The sequence below is a fragment of the Varanus komodoensis genome, unplaced genomic scaffold (assembly GCF_004798865.1).
Source record: "Varanus komodoensis strain SLA01 unplaced genomic scaffold, ASM479886v1 scaffold17, whole genome shotgun sequence".
Lineage (NCBI taxonomy): Eukaryota > Metazoa > Chordata > Lepidosauria > Squamata > Varanidae > Varanus > Varanus komodoensis.
In genome coordinates, this window is record NW_025335505.1 from 25,639,097 (window position 1) to 25,647,248 (window position 8,152).

Consider the following 8,152-nt stretch of genomic DNA (forward strand, 5'->3'; position numbering starts at 1 on the left):
TAATTTCAGAGCTACTTATAGAAATAATCCCTTATCTGATTATTTTGGTTAAGTCATCCAATTGCAAATCAAACGGTTGACAACACAGAGAAATAAAGAACTGCGATGCCATTTGGTCAATAGCTCCTTTCTTTTCTTTAGTCCACATTTTCAGCTAAAAATATCTAGCATCTCTGACTATGCAAAGATATGCAGATATTTTGAGCTAAGGATCACAGTAGCGGATTAAGTGAAAATGGAAACATGGGTGGTGATTTTCCACTGGGTGGTATTCAATCTATTACTCTCAATTAACCTTCAGTGTACCTTACAAAATCCTTTAAAATATTCCATTTTGAGCATTTGGGCTTTCATTTTTCTAAAATAGGTTCTTTACCTTCAGTGTGAAAGTTACAGAGTATGTCATAAGAAAGTATGGTGGCAAGCTTATCAAACAATTCAAGCAAAGATGGCAAATGAAAATAACTGCTTCATTGTGCATTTCAATTTATATGAATTTCTAAAGTCATGTGTTAAAACTTTGGCACTCTGAGATTCCCATTTGAAATTAAGAATGTCTGAACAATTATTTTAACTATAGTTTTGTAGCTTCCACTCAAAATAATATCTAAATTATGACAGATGAAGTATTTTTGCTCAAGATACATTTTCATCCAATCCTTATTATCAAATAAGTTGCCCATGCCTATCATAAAAAGAACATAAAGCTAGATCAAATTTTAAAATTGTGATGCTATAGACTGTTATATGAACATCTATTGAGCAAACGTGTCTCTGAAATAAAGTACGTCTCTAAAAACAATTTCTCGGTACGAATTCTCCTTATCTCCAGGCTAGCTGCCACCTCTACAGAATATATTGTATATAGATTCACATTATCATGCAAGGTTTTCAAGTCACAGCAGCATGTAAGCTATGTAAGAACTTTATATTCTCTTTTATAAAGAAGAACAGAGTAATAATAGTCAACTTTTAACTCCTACAGATATAACACAATGCCACTCAGAGATTAAACTATACAACAACCTTCCCAACCTGGTACCCAGATGTTTTGTACTACAATTGCACCATCCCCAGCCATTGGCTATGCTGGCATTGGTTTATGAGAACTGTAGTCCCAAGCTTCTGGATGGCTCCAGGTTGCAGAAGGCCTGTCCTGGAAACAGTATTAACCAAGTTAAGGTTTCAATTATATATGACAGACCCACATCAAAAATTATAACCCGCAAAAAAATATCAAATTCAGTCATACTAGAAATAGGAATGCAAAAAGAGTGCCCCCCTCCCCTGATGCTTTTTAGGAAATTGTAGCAATTGCTGAGGTAGAGAGAAGTAAAAGAGGACTGAGAAATTAGGTAGAGAGAAGTAAAAGAGGACTGAGGAAAAAGCTGGTAACATAAAATCAGCCCTCTATGTTCTTAGGCACACAGGACCCCGCCAAAGTGGAAAAATTCCAAATAACTTTAGCTTCCCCCCACAAATCTTTACTCTTAATATGGATGGCCATACATTTACTGGATTGCTTCTCCCTCCTTCCCTCCCTCCCTCCCTTTTTGTGGCTTGATACGTTGGACTAGTTTTTTGGTGTGTGTTGCCTTATACCTGGTTATTTTGCCACAAGTTATTACTATATATATTGGCACATAAGATGACCCTTGAAACCAAAAATAGCAAAGCAAATATTGGAGGTTGTTTTATACATTTATATGGTAATAATGTGTGGAACAAGCAACCAGGAAGTTTGTTTCAAAAAAATATCCATATACATAAGAGCATAAAGCAACTTGCATTTAAGACAAGGCTGCAAAACTTAAAAAAAAATCCCATTTAATTATGGAACACAAACTAACAAATAATCAAATCCATGATATTTAAAGCCACAAAGTCAAGGTTCATCTGGAAAAATATATATGTAAACTACTATCATATACAAATGATAGTGTGTTGACTTTAATGGACCTAGATAATTTATTAGAAAGGCTTGGTAATAATATTGAAATATCAAATTATATGTTACATGAGGCTACGTCTGAAGTATCGAACATAAATATGAGAGAGCAGGGAATAATAAAATATCCTTTTCTATTCTCATCCCTCCATGAAAGGAAAAATTTTTGGGAGTTCTACTTTGAGAACATCAGATTTATGTTCTTTGAATTATTTCCTGTCATTAAAAAGAGAATATGAAAAATTAGTTTAAACTGTAATTATCTTGGACAGCATGAATAGCTTCTGTTAAAATACACTTAATATTTTTATTCTTAGCCTTGCCTATTGCTTTTTCTAAAGAAAGATCAGAATTATGGTACTGGAAAATAAAGAAATTATTTAATAGAAACAAAATTGCTGAAAGAATAAATGATGTGCTTCATCAAATAAGGCAAACAGCAGCATGAGGATATCTGTGATATTCCAGATGGTTGATTTATTGGCATAGTTTTTCACTTTGGATCAAAGGTTAGTAAATATAAAAGCATGGCACGATATAGAGATACCACTAAAAGCTCTTCTGTGGTAAAGTATGAGATAATGACTCTCCAAGAAAACTGATAATACAATGATCCTTTCATTTTGTATAAACTGGAAATAATTCAATCTGAAGAAAGCCTAGATACATCTATTTCATACATTACATATATTCAGCAATAGGTTCAGGAATTGTCAGAGGCTAGAATCATGAATCAAAATATGTGAACAGGTATGCGACTGTGTAATAACATTTGAGTAATTGAAATCAGAATATGTCATTATGGGAGACAATATATTTAATCAATGATGAAATGCTGTTGCACATGGTATAATTGGGTTTGAAAGAATTTATTGGTTTGCATATTTCCAGTAAAGGCATTTAGGGTGTAATCCCATGCTAAGGAACACAAAGTGAGAATTGGATAAACTTGCAACTTTCACCTGAAAGAGCATCCATTCAAGTGTTTTTTTCCTACAAATTTCATACCAGAAGAGCAGTCCTCTCCCTGCTTAAGAAGTTTCATGACATTTCTGCCCATTTTACCAAATCATTCTGATCTCAGACAAGTACACCTCACAGTAGTAAAATGGTGAAAAAATACATTTTTAGGAGAGCCAGAGTGAAAGGATAAGAATGTGGACACACAAAGGAAAGGACAGTGAGCAGACTCACTATCTAGAAACACAAGACTATAATGCTAATATATATATTCCTCTACTGGATGCTGCATTAGACCCAGTGGAGCTAACTACCAAGTAAATACACATTAAATTGGGCTGTAAGACAATGGAAGGGAAGGAGGGACACTTCAGACAAACAAAAACATATACTATTCATGCAATGACTCACCCACCTCTAGGTCATCTTTCTGTATTCACACCCACCATATGGTTTGCATTTGACTAAGAAAAAAATTCAGCAATCACAAATCAATGATATAAATAGTAGGTTTTGGATGTTACTAGTATTCTCCCATTGAAATATTAAACTGACAGATGGTGGTAAATCCCAATTTTAAATAGGCAATATGAATTAAATAGTATTAGTACTGAACCATGGAAAGGAGCAGAAGGGGAGGATAATAAAGTCATCCTTATTTTTAGTACTCTATATAGATCTAAAGTCATTTTGTTACTCTGAGAACATAAAGTGCACATGTAACTTGGTTTGCTCATACAATGATCATTAATTAAGAGCATTCAAAACTAAATTCAGTACACTAGTATTTATTGTCTGAATAAATTATACTTTTAAATTTAATATACCAAACATAGTTTTATGAGCAAAGTCGTATATAATGTATATTAGGTTTCTTTTTAATGTCTCATTGAGAAACCAAAAGTTCAGCACATAGTCCCTGAAATGCTTGAATCATTCTAAAAGCCATAAAAAGCAAGAACTTTTGAGTACTGCGGGATTGATGTGCAGCATCTGTATTTGTGAGGAACTGATTCAAGTGCAGTCTAGAGAAATGTAACTGAAGGGAAATCTATTAAGAGTTTATTTAGCTAGAGAAGAATTCCCTATTTGAATTGTAACCAAGCATATTTAAAGGACCTTTAAGCAATCCAAACCTATCATCTGAAGAATAATATTTTATTCCCATTTCTAAATAATTCCCATTAAATTTAGTTCCCATTAAATCCTAAAAGGTGAGGAATCCATTTTGGGAGTAGGAATTTATTGGATTCCCTTGGCTCAGCTTCCCGGAATCCACCTACCAAACATTCACGTGGCACTCACCAGGAACTGAGCCCCATGCAAATGCTGCACAAGCAGTGTCCCTCTTCCAGAAGCCTTTGTTTGTGCTGCACATGATATGGGAGAAGGTTGTGCAACCTTTGTTCTATGAATACTTGCATAATTTACCTCAACTCTAAGACAGGTCCAAGCATGAGAAGGAGCCTGTGAAAGCTAAAGGTATGAATTCTGCAGAGCTTCACTGCAGCACCCCTAGAAATGGTGTCAATTCCATGGACACTGAGTTTCTTTTAGGTACAGGGGACTTATTTTGGTGGCAGCACTTTTTTTTAAATGGCTGAAGTAACATTCCCTGATAGTGAAGTCTAATTTGGAAATTTATTAAAAACAATGTGTCACTTTTAAAAAGAAAGAAAAAACACAGGTGGAATAACCAACATACAGTGACAGCTGTTCAATACTGTACAGCATTTGCAAATTTTACAGCAACGTTCATCAAGTGCAACATCATCTAACCAGAACATGCCCAAAACTCTACAGAACAAATTCAAACTGTCAAGAACATACATACTCTTCACATATTAATCCAGTTCACACATTATGACTAGCCATACTTTAAAGTAAAATGACAATTGGCTTATACAGAGTCTACTTAAAACAGAATTGTTAAAGGTTAGCACGCAAAGCACAAAAATCAATCTGTGCCATTTTCTTCATTCAGCACAGTAATTCTAGTATTTACTTACTGCATTGTTTCTTATTTTAGCTACCATTTTATTTCACTTTATAGATTATATTGTGCAACTCAAATACGCATGGGGTCTTTCAAAAATATAAACTGTTCTAATCAAAACAAAACTCTTATCCATTTTTGCCTTCTCTTAGCCAATGAAGTCATGTCTCTATACCAAGATTTTTCTTATTAAAACTTCTCCAGCAATGCAGTCAGCTCCTAAGCTTAGTCGGACTTCCTTCCAGGCTCCTTTCCCAGCTCCCTTCCCACCCTCTTATCACTCTTCAACAGCAAGAGCAGAACTGAATAGAAAAAACAAAAACATGGCTGCAGACTAGCTAAAGAGGCACAGCATTTGAGTGCAGGGACATGGATGCTCCAAAAGCATTTATAAAGTATATAGTAATCTGAACATTTAGTAAGGAATAATTTGAATATTTATGATTTTGGAGCAAAAGGTAAGCTTTAACTGGATTAATTTTACTTCCTGTAAATGCAAACACACAGAGAGACTGTTTATTTCCCCAACATGTTGCCACTTTTCCAATAATTTTGCTTTCCCAACAGGTTGTCTTCCTCCTGGGATTATTCCAACTGATTTTGGTTAATAGCAATTGTGGAGACCTTATGACACTGTGTAACCATTTTGGTCTTGCTGTCATATGGTCAGCTCTGAAAGTGAAATGAGAGCCATTTCAGAGTTAAGGCAACATGCTCTTTCTGAAAAGAAAAAAAATCAACCCTGTTTCAGAGCAATTCCCAAAAGATCAAACACATTTTCAGTGCAATCATAATTATAAATTATTATTACTAATGAATATGGAAGTACTATAATTATCATATACCTCTTTGAATAGTAAAACAAACAAAAGAGCCACCCTGAAATTTGTATTTTATTGGTTCTGTTCTGCTTCAGATGGAGTCAGACCTGCCCTTTGGTACTAATATTTTGGCTTGCATGTTGATACAGCACACAAAGCTAGGGAACAGCAAAGGGGGAATACTTGGCTTGGGTATTTTCCAAAGGTGAGAATTAAAGAAGACCCAAGGGTCAGTCTAGAAAAGGTACAAAATGAAACTGGGGAACAAGGGAACACTAGAGTAAAGCCTGGATACTTGTGAACAGACAGTGTTTCAGCAACCACAATTCTCAATTTAAGCTTCTCGAGGTCATACAGGCCTCAGCTATGGCTCATTACAGATGCCTTGGAAAGTTCAACTCTTGAGGAATAGCTTACTATTATTATTATTATTACTATCAGTACTTATTTTTGTGGCATTTAATAGCCAAAGGACCCTGACCTGTTTACAACAGTTCATAAATAAAGTTGCCATTTACTCATTAAGAGTTCTAATTCTCATATTGTTATTTCTTCACTTGGCAGTCAAGGAACCCTGCACTCACAGATGGCTCTGTACCCTAGGACTAGGTATGGGTTCATCCTCCAGCTGTGAACCAGAAGCCCCCCCCCCCAAATCTGGAACAGACAGGCCTTCTAACATCACTCCTGAGGGTACATGATTGTCCAGGTAGCCTCTAGAACAGGCATGTCCAATGTCTGGCCCGGGGGCCAATTGCGGCCCGTTTTCAAATTTCGAGCAGCCCGCAGCCACTTCTCCCCGCTGGCTCAGCCTATCACTCATCCCTGCCGGCCGGCATTTTTCCCTTCACCGCACAGCGGTTCCCGCAGCTGTCCCCTGCTGCCTCCTGTTCCTTCAAGGCTGGTGGTTATATTTCACCAGAAGATGGCAGTAGACCTGAGTCAGCACTCTCACCGCGTGACCCTTGTGACACAAGGCGTGCGTGCCCATTTCTAAAATGGCAACTGTAACTAAAAAAAGGAAAGTTGACAGCAAGCGCCGCCGCTTCCAGGACAAGTGGATATTGGAGTATTTTTTCACTGAAATACGAAACAACTGTGTCTGCCTAATTTGCCAAGAGACTGTGGCTGTTTTCAAGGAATTCAATATCGAGAGGCACTACCAGACAAAACATGCTAACTACAACAAGCTAACTGGAAACGAATGTGGTGAAAAATTGAAGGAACTGGAAGCTGCTTTAACGGCACAGCAGCGCTTTTTCACAAGAGCCCGTGAGTCAAGTGAAAATGCCACAAAGGCAAGCTACGAGGTGGCAACGCTGATTGCCAAGCACTGCAAACCTTTTACTGAGGGTGAATTTATTACGACTGCATGATGCAAATGGTGGAGAAAATTTGTCCTGAGGAGAAGCAAGAGTTTGCCAATGTTTGCCTGGCTCGTAACACTGTGGTACGGAGAACTGAAGACATTTCATCTGCTATTAAGAGACAGTTAGAGGCAAAAGGAGTGGAGTTGGACTTTTCTTCGTTAGCCTGCGACGAAAGCACGGATGCATCTGACACCGCTCAGTTACTGATTTTTTTGAGAGAAATGGACAATGACATGAACATGAGTGAAGAGCTACTTGACCTCCAGAGCCTTAAGGACCGAACAAAATGAACAGATGTATTTGTTTCTGTTTGTTCCGCCGTAGAGGACATGAAACTACCGTGGAATAAAATCACTGGGATCATTACGGATGGTGCACCTGCCATGGCTGGCGAGCAAAGTGGATTATCAACCCCAGTCTGTAACAAAGTCAGCGAAGGAGGAGGCAAAGCTATAAAACTCCACTGTATTATTCACCAACAAGTTCTCTGTGCCAAACTTCTGAAATATGATCATGTTATGAAACCGGTGATGAAGGCTATTAATTATATTTGCTCCAAAGCCCTGTGCCACTGCCAGTTTCAACAGTTTCTACTCGACATCCAGGCTGAATACGGAGATGTTGTGTATCACAACAAGGTAAGATGGCTCAGTCAGGGGTCTGCACTGCAGCGCTTCTACTCTCTTAGGGAGGAAATCAGACAATTCTTGGCAAAAAAAGGGACAACCAATGCCAGAGCTATCTGATCCTGTTTGGCTGGCTGATTTTGGATTTTTAGTTGATATAACACGACATCTGAATGTGCTGAACACAAGCCTTCAGGGGCAAAATGCAGTGGCAAGCCAACTGTATTCACATATCAGAGCCTTTGGGACCAAGCTGCTACTTTTTCAAAGGCACCTGTCACAAACGCAGCCCAATAACACACATTTCCCATCGCTGCAGGAAATAATGACCAGTTTTCCACAGAACAATATGAGTGTGCAAATAAGGAGGTATGAAGCAGACAACTCATCTCTGGCTGAGGAGTTTCAACAGCGCTTTTGGGATTTTGCAG

At 37.5% G+C, this 8,152-nt stretch overlaps 1 protein-coding gene across 14 annotated transcripts in view; it reads right to left on the bottom strand.

The window, feature by feature from the left end:
- ATXN1 (ataxin 1) overlaps positions 1 to 8,152 on the bottom strand; it is a 472,419-nt gene that overhangs the window by 167,415 nt on the left and 296,852 nt on the right. For 2 of the 14 annotated variants that reach the window (XM_044426647.1, XM_044426645.1), the window contains exon 4: positions 3,324 to 3,372. The exons of 11 other annotated variants lie outside the window; for them this stretch is intronic. The gene's annotated coding sequence lies outside the window, so the exon portion shown is untranslated. Of the gene's footprint in view, positions 1 to 3,319; positions 3,373 to 8,152 lie in introns of all 14 variants that reach the window. One more of the 14 variants, XM_044426649.1, reaches the window with a different exon arrangement.